Source organism: Triticum dicoccoides, chromosome 7B (assembly GCF_002162155.2).
Source record: "Triticum dicoccoides isolate Atlit2015 ecotype Zavitan chromosome 7B, WEW_v2.0, whole genome shotgun sequence".
Taxonomy (NCBI): Eukaryota; Viridiplantae; Streptophyta; class Magnoliopsida; order Poales; family Poaceae; genus Triticum; species Triticum dicoccoides.
The window spans coordinates 711,812,127-711,824,078 of NC_041393.1; the positions used below are offsets into that span (position 1 = coordinate 711,812,127).

General features: G+C 47.9%; 1 long non-coding RNA gene across 5 annotated transcripts; it reads right to left on the reverse strand.

The window, feature by feature from the left end:
• Positions 1-6,874: 6,874 nt before the first annotated feature.
• On the reverse strand, positions 6,875-11,211 carry LOC119342102. 5 transcript variants are annotated; one of them, XR_005165385.1, is made up of 6 exons: positions 9,867-11,211; positions 9,587-9,766; positions 8,932-9,095; positions 8,463-8,850; positions 8,291-8,362; positions 6,875-7,264 (listed from the first exon to the last, which is right to left on the reverse strand). It is a non-coding gene; the product is annotated as an uncharacterized LOC119342102 (long non-coding RNA). The 5 variants fall into 5 exon arrangements; XR_005165386.1 differs by having other exon boundaries at positions 8,463-8,546; positions 8,618-9,095; positions 9,867-11,210; XR_005165384.1 differs by having other exon boundaries at positions 8,463-8,543; positions 8,618-9,095; positions 9,867-11,206.
• Between the last annotated feature and the right edge of the window lie 741 nt (positions 11,212-11,952).

Here is an 11,952-nt window from a genome sequence, read left to right on the forward strand (position 1 = left end):
TGTTATACCGGATCAATCAGGCCCCAAGGTGGTATTGGACATGATTTAAGGTGGTTTTGAGTTATTGATGCTGACTGGACATATGACGGTGAGCCCCAGGCCGCATGACGTGGTGCCCGTGAGGTCGTCCATTTGCTCCGCGCGGCCCTCCACCATGAGCCTCCTCATCGCGCGGCCTCCAATGGGGAGCAGAGCCGGCGGACGTGGCACCAGTGCTCGCCGTGGTGCGCGATGACGAAGCCCTGGAGCGGATCATGGGGAACCGGCAGTGCAGCAGGCCGAGGAAATTGGAGGGGCGGACCCGCCTCTGCCTGCACGCAGGAGTACGAGCGGCGCCCAAACGCCGGCAGCTTCCCGTGCGCGCGCACACCGACGATATCCGTCAGCGTTTTCTGCGGCAGCCCTGTGGCAGTGCAGTACGAGCACCTGCCAGTCCGGGAGAAGCACGACCTCGGTCTCTGGCAGCAAAGATCGTGAATTTCGACGGCGTGGCGGGATGAGCTGCAGTGTGCGGCCGCGACGAGCAGCCCCGCGGGGTCGACGCGGCTGAAGCAGAGGACTGCTGCGAGAGACATGGTGATGGCCACGGCCGGCAATGAGCGCGCGATGACGGCGTGTCGCCGCCGCGCGTGCAGCTGGGCCGGCAAGCTGCTTATTGCCGGCGCGGATGCATGACCGGTATGGATAGACCGACGTCATGTGTCCCTGGCATACAAGGCCCTTGAAAATGTCAGCGGCGCCGTATGCACAGGCGTCGATTCCACATGGCAGAACGAACGAATACCAACCAAAACTTCATACACAATGACGCACCGTGTAAGTTCTTTACAGTGATTCCCGTTGCCAACCAGTTAATCCGGTCCTCGAACCATCCTACTACTAGTCTATCAAAGAAGAAGAAACGTACTACGTACCACCGATCCCAAACGCAGACCATGGCAGGAGATTAATCAGTCGATCCGACCAGCCAGCCGGCGCCTGGTCATCATCATCTCAGACGGCGGGGACGCCGAGGAGGTCGAGCGCCGAGTGGCGAGGTGCTCGTCTTTGCCAAGGGAGTCAACTCGCGGCAAGGCGTGAACCGCGTGGCCTCCGACATCTGGTGCGTACGTACTACCGACGTGGAAAGTAAGAAGAGAGAAAATAGAAGCAAAACCACCTTCAATTCTCTCCAAAACCACCTAGGGTGAGATTTATACGGTTTTGCAAAGTTTAGGGGGAAAATAATCCGGTTTTGAAGTTGAGGGGGTTATTGATCCATTAACGAGGATTTAAGGGGGAAAACTATACTTTCTTCCTCTCGAAATACTGGAGGGATAAGAATGCCCTTCAGAAAATAATCAGGCCGGCCCAAGTGGTGTGACAGGGTGCGAGCGGGCCCTCCGGACCACAAGCTTCCCCTTTCCTCCACCATAGTGTACAGCTGCGGCGACGGAAGGCCGCTGCCGTCTCCGATGCTGCTTGGTGGGGCATCGATCCGGCGGCCGGAGGCGACTAGCCGTCAGAAACTCGAGCCATCCATGGTCAAAGACGCCGACACAGGTCTCCGGCAGGCAGGTCAGCGCCAACTAGCGAGTTCTACAACTCGGACAACCCCTTTTCCATTCCGTGTTCCAGCTTTGCTTTTGGATTAGTTTCCCCATTTCCGAGAGACCTTCGAATGTCATCAGAGGAGTACTACATACCGGCTCCTTTTTCTCTCAGAACTTCCATACTAGTATCTGTGTCTTGTTCTTGTACTGAATCGTTTAGGAGCAATTTCTGTCTAGCTTTTTTCATTTGTTGGAACAGGGCAGGGTATCCCATTGTTAGATTGTGGAGTAAAATGAAGCCTCCCCAGCCGTTTCGATTATGGACCGTCAGATCGTCTCCTCGAGCGCGTCTTGGCCGTCGGATCGCGAGATGGAGACCGTCCGATCACGAGATGGTGCGATCCGGTCGGTCCAATCTCTCCTGGCACTGCTACAATGAATAGTGCCCTCAAGGCCATGCCACCGCCTGTAAATCCCATGCCCCACCGAGGGTATTCTCGTCTTTTCACGTCACAGGAGAGTGGGGTCGATAGGGCGCCGACAGCGCCGTCCTCTCATCTCCTCACTTCCACCCGCTCCTCATTCCCCTAAGCCTAGCCCATTCTCCACGTTGCCACCGCCGCCTCCCGTCCCCTGTCGCCGTCACCATGCCCACTCGTTGTCGCGCCGTCGCGCCTTCCCCTCCTCCCGCCCTCTCGCTGCTCAGCAGGAGGAGCACGGCTTGCCGTCGACCCTCACGCACCGCCTCCCTCCATTCTCCTCCTCCGCGTCGGGGCCGCTCGACAGAGGGAACACTGATGGCTTCAACGGGAGGAGCAGCAGGCCAACCCCCAGCGGCTAGCACCACCGGATGGCGGCGGCCACCTCCTCCCGGCCGGCCGCACTGCGCCACACCCCTTTTCACGCCAAGCTGCCACTCTTTTCGCGGCGGCTTCCTTCAGCCCCTGGTTCGTTTCTCTCTCTCTCTCTCTCTCTCTCTCTCTCTCTCTCTCTCTCTCTCCCCTCTCTCTCTCTCCCTCTCTCCCTCTCTCCCTCTCTCTCTCTCTCTCCAGGGTTCATGTACGCGTCTGATCCGCAGGTGATTCGTGGTTGTAGCCGTTTGATCTCCTCAGAAGGCTGACTTGCGGGCTTGATTAATTATTTTTGTGGTTGCTACTCGCGGTTGGTTCTATGGCGAGGTGAATTGGAAGTACTGGTTTTGATCAAGTTCTTCGTTTGTGGTATTGATTGAAGGATGCAAGCTCATTCAATTTTGGAGCTTATCATTCATACAACTCACATGACTAGATAGTTGTTGGTATATTGCTTGTGAAGTTGTGATTCTGTTTCTCTAAATTTTTAGCTGCACCTTTGTTAAGTGTATATGTTACCATTGACTAGAGAGACTCATTCATAGGTAACGGTCTAGAACCTCTTAGGGATAATCATTAGTTGCCCTGCTGAGGTTCAGTGTGGACGGTGGAGGATGCGTAGTGAGTTCTGGGCTTAGCTTTGTCAGGCAGCACTACAAGGATGGTGCCGAGCTTAACATAGCAAAGTTGCATTTGTTTTAATATGTAGCGAGAGATGGGCTATAAGGGTAGTTAGGTTGATCTTTGAGCATAGACATTTTTATCAAAGATAATTCTGTTAAGAAAGTAAAATAATTGTGTGGAACCATGCCAATAATTCTCTTGCGACGTAAGGAATTCAGGTTCATGCCCTTGCAAATACTGAAGCAGAGACGAAGTATGAGCTATTGGAATCAGTAAACGGTGATGGGCGCCCATCTAATATATTTTAAACAGACATGGATACTCTCTCCAATTTAAGCTATCTTGGTTGTAATGTGCGCTGAGACCTTTTTTTCTTTGTTCTAGGGATTTGAGACAGTTGGTTTAATGATCGCATTTTTGGCATATTGGTTTTAGCCGACAGTTCTGAACCAGGAGTGTGTTGATAATAACTTATCATTGAATCTGCTAACTGCAATGTCTTAATGGAGGTTCTAACATACGTGCAGCAATCAAAATAAATTGCTATGAATGAGAAAGATAAACTTGCAAAGAGAATTCAATTGTTTAGAACTCAAGAAGAAATAGAAAACTTGAGGAGTTGAAGTTCCTTCTCATTTGCTCATTATCGGTGGTTCAGGCACGTGTCGTTGATGTTGGTCAAGCCAGTGCCCTCGTCTTGAACTAATTTGCTTGGTGGTGGTTAGATATGGGGGTGCAGTGGTGAGCCATCCCTTCTCCTCCACCATTTCCTCTGATATTTTGCTGCAATTCATACACCAATTTATGAATGAAGTAGATTTAAAAAATGAACTCTTTCTTGTATTTGAAGGATTGAGGCAGTTGGTCGAGTTGCCAATTTATAGCTCTCCTCCGCGCACGAGGAAGGCGATGTCATTATGCCTAGGCTGCCACGGAGCCGAACAAGAACGGTGGTCGGCCTGTCACCTAACTCCATCAAGGTAGCCCGCTAAACCTAGCTTACCATCAACCTCCTCAATATTACCTATCCTGTTACCACTTTACCATTTGATTCCTTAATTCCAGATAACTTGTACTGATTATTTGAGGAGTAGACATTTGAACCATAGTTTAGTTATATCGGGTACATATTTTTTTAGGAAGATATTCATGTATCTGTTACTTTGATAGCAGGGTTAATTTTACAGAACATATAAGTTACCACTGTATTGTTAGCGCATTGATGGTCAAGCATGCTACTTTAGTATCTTCCTGTAAGTGCCACAAAAATTATACAGGTGGTCATAGCATGTTGCCATTGGATTAAAAAAGATATGTTTTAGAGTGTGGTCTTTGTATGCTTATTGTATTCATTTCTAATGGCTTCTGGTGACTTAATATGCCCAGGGTTGTTGTAGAACATATAGATACCACTGTTTTATTTTCATGGTCGAATATACTACTCCCTCCGATCCATATTAACTAATGCACACTTGGTACAACTTTGTACTAGAGTGGTACTAAGTGTAGGTCAATTAATATAGATCGGAGGGAGTAGTTTAATATCTTCCTATAACTGCCACAAATATTATACAGGTGATGGTACCATGTTATCATTGGAATAAAGAAGAATCTATTTGAGAGTGTGGTCCAAAAATATTATGCAAGTCATCACTGCAAGTAGTACCCTACTGTCCAACTCTCCATTCGTGCATCTTATATATAGATGCTTATGTATTTAAACATCTTCTGGATTATTGGACTACCAGATAGTTCAATTTCCACTCCGATGCATGAATGTAGAGTATATCAGGAAGAAGGCAAAGACGTGTATGCAAATCATTTTAAGTTGTTAAATAGTCTGGTTCTTCTAGCTGTACAATTTTGTTCCTTTTACAAGGTTATTGTTGCATGCTTATTTGTTTAACTGGAGGGCCTAATTATGATTTTGTTTCTTTTCATTTGTAATTCAGGTTCATGTATATTGGAGGTGCAATACAATGTTGAATGTGTGCTAAAAAGTATGTAGATTTACTCATGAGGGCAGAATCCTGTGAATTTCTTTTGAAACGGTTGCTCAATTAGGAATAATAACATACATGATAGAAATTTTATTCTATAACACCCGTGATGAGGACATGTGGTGCGTAAAATCTACTCATAAGTTTTGAGGTCATAAATTATATTCTCGCTGTCCAATTAAACACAGTGTTATATGAATCTCCATCAGCAGATCCTTGCAACGCAACACGCGGGGTGAGCCAGATGGCATGGCATTCAAACAAAGCCATATTTTTTATTTAGTCTACTATATTATGTACTGCTATCACTATATGACATAGAATAATGAATGTCTTCGGCTATTTCTTCAGTGATTTTGGTGTATCTAGTGCCCCTTAGTGATTTTGGTGTATTGAAGACTTATAGGTTAAGGGACTAATATGTTTGTGAGTGTACACAGGCTCTATAATTCAATGAGGAGTTTGATATTTACAGTGAAAGTCAACCCTAAAAATGAATGTCTTCCGCTGAAGACTTTGGTTCTCCTGAAGACTTTGGAAATGAAGAAATTGGTGTGACCTTGAAGACTTGGATATTCATGCGAGGATTATGAAGCACGAAGACTTTTGTTTTTGTAGTTTCGTTTTCTTCTTCTTGAGTCATAGGAAACACCGTACTGTTAAAGGGGGTCGAGGTAATACTAAGAAAACTAATTTCTAAGTGATGCTCATCTCAAGATCCTACACCTACTCAATCCTTCGAGTGAAGCCATTGGAAATCTCATATCAGTTCAGTCGATTTCTTCAGTGACAGAGACGAAGATCTTCTGGTCTCTGAGGAATTTGTTTTGACTGAGGAGTTAGGAATTTGCCAGTGCGGATTGGTTACACAGTGAGGAACATGATAGCCCTGAGGAATTCAAACCTTGGATATCCGACCGTTGCTGAGCCACGCGCCAGCTGTCCCAAAAATATCCTACCACCTAACGGTCATATCAGTCAAGGGCATTTATGTCTTATCATGTCAGACTACTCCCTAGGCTATAAATAGCCCCCCCCCCCCACAACCACTAGCTGGTTGGCTGCTCCGAGAGAAACCGACACTTGTCATTTGAGAGCATCCCATCCTCCGAGGACTTTGTGCGAAAATTATCAAGTGAGGAAATACCCAAATCCCAAACCCAAACACCTACAAACCCAAAGTGAGTGAGCATCACTGAAGAGATTGTTCCTGCGTGGAACCGACGCTTGTTACCTTTGAGGACTGTGTATCCTCCAGACGGTTATGCGTCATGGTCTGAGCATCCAAGAGGAATTGTGGATTGCTGAGTGACCGAGTTTGTGAAGGTTTGGAAGTCACCTGTGAAGACTTACCACTACTGTTGGGCGAGATTTGCGTGATCTTAGCTCAAGGAGAATACGGTGAGGACTGTGTGTCTGGGACTGTGTGTCCGGGACTGTGTGTCCTCGAGTTTAAATACTCAGCCGCTCCAACCAGACGTACAACTGTCACAGCAGTTGGAACTGGTCGACCAAATCATTGTCTTCACCAAGCCTACTGGTTCTATTTCCTCAACGCTTTCATTTCCTCAGTTATGTGTTGATGTACACTACTAGAAAAAAGGCTACTAGCAGCGCAGGTAAAATGCTACTAGTAGTGCGGGTACTCGCGCTACTAGTATCGCGCTACAGCTAAACGTTAGTAGCAGCGCGGGTGCACCCGCGCTACTACTAACCTAACTACTAGTAGCGCTCACATATATCCCATGCTACTACTAACCTAACTACTAGTAGCGCTCATTTCTTATTTCCCACGCTACTACTAACCTAACTACTAGTAGCGCTCATTTGTTTCCCACGCTACTACTAATAATTTAGGAATTAAAAAAATAAAAGTTAGATGTAATATTCATGGATGGCAATACGCCCAGTGCAAACCAAACCAACGTCACATAACATTCTCAAGATTCCATTTAACATCAGACACACACAATGATCATCGAAAGGTGGGTACCTTCCCTGGTGTTCCATCCACCAACCTAAACAGACAACTTCTCTAGATGTATCTACCAAGGCTCGGAGCTTAGACGCCGGTGGACCCGAATCCTCCCTCCCCCCGAACGGTGGCGTCGAGGTCCTCCACCTAGGCGACCTCTGGCGTCGAAATCACCTGGACAATCATCTACGCGACATGGCCACCAGCTTCATGGAGAAGTCCGCCTCTGAGTGGTTGAAGAGCACAGCGCCCACCGGCTGCGCTAGTCAGCGTCGATCACCCCTGCGCCCATGTCAAGAAAGTGAAAACTTGTTAGTACGCAAATTGCATCAGTTCAACTAAATGGTATATTCCAATTCACAAGACCCATTAATTAAGTTAAGATTCTTTCTCATCTAGCAATTTAAAGGGGCTCATGCCAAAAATATATTCTTAATTCCTCACTAGCTATTCAAACTAAATGGTCCAAGAACTTTGGGACAATCAACAACCTTTCCACTTGATCTCCACTAGCTACTTTGGATTCAACAAGAAAAGGAACATTTATTTGAACTGAAAAGAACAAGCAGGCAAGCATGCTATCAATCTTCTGGCTAGAATTTCACAAAATGCACCTGTGAAGTGTACTCTAAAAATCGACGTGTCCCATCTCCTCATGATTAAGGACTCTAGCAGAGCCGACAACATGGAGCAAGATGTAGTCGTTTCCGAGCATATTAAAATATTGTACCCAGGAACATATATTTCGGGAAATCAAACTAAATTGATGGCTCCTCTCAAACCGTACATCCAAACGACACAAATAAATACTCTAAAGAAACCTTGGAACTTTATCTAAAACTTATGTAAAGGGGCTAACTCAAAATTCTAAGCCTAGCTAACTCATTTTTCAGATATAAGCTTGCTGTCCAAATTGGACAGTGCAGTTTTTAACTGAACCAAGTTCAGTTTACAGCCATGATGCAGAACTAGATGCTAAAACTAACACCTTGTAGGGAGAGGCGATGCACCATTTTTACCACGAATCAAAGGCTTCGCATATGCGCTTTGGCCGGATAAATAGATGATATCTCCCTTAACAGTATCCATGCCATGATGCAGAACTAGTATTTCCAAATTTCGCCAAATCACCACTCGAGCATTTCTAGAGGAAATTAATTGATTCTCTACATAGCATCTGCCCTGCAATAGCTAATCCTTAAACAGAAAATTGGGCAAAGCGAGCACCACACATGTTTAACTGGGGTACATGCACATCCAACAAGGACACAAAACTAAGTAAAACCGAATGAAGCAACTGAAGAGTACCTCTTCCACGCTAGCCTTAGCCGCCGTCTCGCTGCTCACGCACAGACACTCCGTCCGCCAGAGATTGAGTGTCTGCAAAACCAGAAACATTACTCCTCCAAACCCATAGCTGAGCAGGGGTGACGAATAATGTAATTTCGTCCAAAGCATTAATATAGCATGCTACCGGTACCTGCATTAATATAGCGTGGAAGAAAAGAGAAAACTTAAAGTGCCCGCCAATAGCAGCACCATGATCAACTTTGCAAACCAGCTGCTATACAGACACATCCAGATATCATCTTCAACAATTCAGATCAATGCACTGCTTATTAAAAGTGCACTGACCTGGTATGTGTTACTTGTCAGATCAATGCTTCTTTGTCATCTCCGAGAATATCGGGTAAAGAAGCAGTTAAGTAAGAGAAACATATTGGTGAATCACTTGTATGACACAACACAACACTGATGTGGCCATCTTAAACTAGAAATAAACAAACATACAGTCACCTTCGGCTGTAAAAAAACAGTGATGGACTGGTGGTGGTATCTTCATTGCATTTCCTTGCTTGGTAGAACACCTGCTAGGTTGGTTGTAGGCATGTGACACAAACAAACAATACATGGGTTCAAAGTAAATGTCACAATAAGAAATGAATTACTGTCATCTTGCCAAGCAATCTTCGTTGTCGATTTTAGTGATCCAAGACCTGCCCCTTCTTTATATGGTCGTTCACAGTCCACACCTTCCGGCTGTGCATCAACCCCCCAGGTGGGTCTTCTCAGCAGCGTCATACAGATGCTGCTGCAGCTCTCCCGCATCAGTCTGAGCGAATAAGAAATCACATCAGCTTATACATACATACATACACCTGTTAGTAGAAGTTCTTATATCTGAATTATTCTTGCTAAAATCGTCTGAGAAGACATCATTTCTTGGCTGTTGGTGTGAGGTGCATATCAGTTCAGTTGAGAAAATTGTCAGTAAAAGCACTTGACTAGATTCCAATGATCTAAATATATCAGCAGCCACTTACTATAGCAGCTATAGTTTCTCTGAGCACACACTGGTCAGGATTACAACAACTAATTCAGATTTTAATGTCATGTCCTCGTTTTCAGATGCAGAACAGACAAAGGTTCAGAGTTCAAACATTTCTCTTCCAACATGTAGCATTCCTGCAATGCTGCTTTTAGAAACCACTCATCCAATTTTATATCCCTGGTGGCATTTGCTGCTTGTAAACTACAGAGCGCACTGATAATAAATCACACTAAGCACACAGTGAAAGAGAGGATTAGAATTCAGACCTGTACCTTGAACCTGCTTTCTCACCGGATCCACATACTCCGCCACCACGCTGGCTGCCACTCCCCAACGCCCGCGCCAAGCCACTGGCGACCCTGCCGTTGGACGTCAGCGCCTCGCCGGCCTCCATGGACTGCAGCGCCGCCGCACCCACCACCTCGCAGCTCAGCGCGGCCATGGAGTGCGAGCTGCATCACAAATCGCAACACAAATATAACTGAGCAGGCTAAAACCACAAGTTCAGTAATGCGATAACTGAAACGAGGAGGGGGGTTCCCTTTTTGGTACCTGGAGGAGAGGAGGAGCGGTAGGAGCGCGACGAGGGGTCCGGGGAGAGGGAAGAGCACCGGTGCCGGGAGCGAGCGGGAGAGAAGGCGGCGCAGGAGGCGCGCGGCGGCGGCGGAGGAGGAGGAGGCGCGTTGGTTCGGGAGTAAATTGCCAAAAACCACCACAATTGCGTCGCGTAATGCCAAAAACCACCATTTTCATAAAAGTTTACCGAAAACACTGATTTTGAGTAATTCTTTGCTGAAAGCACCAAATGTTTGATTAAGAGCCGTTTGATGCAAAATATGACAGGTTGGGCCCGCTGTGAAGGCTGACGTGGCACCAAAATCTAACGGCATCTGCTCGAACGTTAAGTTAACAAAAAGGGACCACCCGTCAGCATCTACACTTCACCTGCACATTTTATCGAGCATGTTGTGTGCATCATGTCCACCACCGCACATGCTCGCTCGCAGCGTACTCCACCGCCGGAGCTGCTCCCGCCAGCGAGCTCGCCACCGGAGCACTGCCCCACCGCTGACCCTCCTTTTCCTCCTTGCTCGTCTCGCCTGAGCCCTCCTCTGCTCGATCCGGTTGCCATCCCGGCCACCGCCGCAGCTCGTAGCGTGGACGGTGCCGAAGACCGCCGCCGCCCAAGAGCTTCCGGTCATGCTCCAGCCTGCCCGCGGCGCGCTCCTCGTCGATGGCCGGTCTCCTCGTGCGCGCTCCATCGACGATGGCAGCACCACAAGGAGCCTCGCCGGCAGGCGGGCGCATTCTTCCAGCCGCCGGAGCTCGTTGCCGGACTCACGGACGCGGGCGCCGTGAGCCGCCATCACCTCCTGCAACCTCATCCGCGACACAGCCCGCTCCGGCGAGCCCCGCCATGGATGCCATGGCCTCCAGCCGTGACCTCCTTGCCAGTCGCCGCTGCGGGCCGCAGGAGCCGGCGGCGCTGCTGGTGTTGCTTTGGAGAGGTCGACCAGGGGCATCGGGCTAGGAGCTCCCGCGACCGCGGCGGCGCCGGAGTTGATGCGCGGCCGTGTGCCATGGCGGCTAGGTGTTCGGGGAAGATGACAGGAGGAGAAGGATACGAAGGAGAACTAAGAAGGCACGGGGAAGCAGCTCGTCGGAGCTCCGGCGGCTGCGGCTGCCAGGCTCCCGTGCGTGGCGGCGGATCGAGGCACTGGCCTCCCGATCCGATCTCCTTTTGTGTGGCTGGGCTGTGGGCTCGTGGGGAGATAAAATATTTTTTCCTCTATTCAATTTTTTTATTTTTCTTTCTATGACGGATGGGGCCTGTGTGGCAGCAATGATGGCCGTCTTCCTCAACCGTTATCCCAGGCCACGTGGCCGTGATGGATGGGGCCCACTGTCAGTTTTTGTGTCAAAATATGGTCAAGCATTGTTTTTAGCGTTTTCGGCAAACAATTACTCAAAATATGGCCACGCCACCGAGCGTACCTCTACGCTCAGCTGCTTATTTTCACATACTTGCTTAGTACTGGTTATGTGACTCACGAGTCCAACTTCCATTTTTTTGCATACATCATTCACAAGCACCATGCGTCGTTCTTAATTTCGAGTTTGCATCGGTCCTCTGGAACTGCAACTCAGTCGAAACACTACACTTCCGTTTTATCTGAGCCAGTATTCCAACGAGTTCAGTCGGATCCGTCGCTTCGACAAGTACGAATGGATCCTTCGCTCTTTCAGACTCTTGCTGGTTAACCAGCAAGCCCTTTGCTCTCCCAACGGGTGTCTATGGGTGTTATTCACACAAATCATTTCAGCACACATCAAATTTCCTCGAGAAACTATTTCGTTGGCTTGTGCCATTTTTCACACAAGTTACGCGATCACTCGACGACCCTATGCACCAACTTCATCGTTGCTCGGACTTGGTCACCATACCGGTCCCAGTGCACCACAACACCGACATCGTCGCTCTGTTCACTTCAAACACATCCGGCCAACCTCTCTGGGGAATCCTTTTCATCGTACCAATGATATAGACCTCGTCAGGCATGAGACAGATAAGTCCCTTTTATAATTAAAATTCACACTTCACTCTTTTTGCGAGTTTGCCTCTTTCAAGCATCACTCG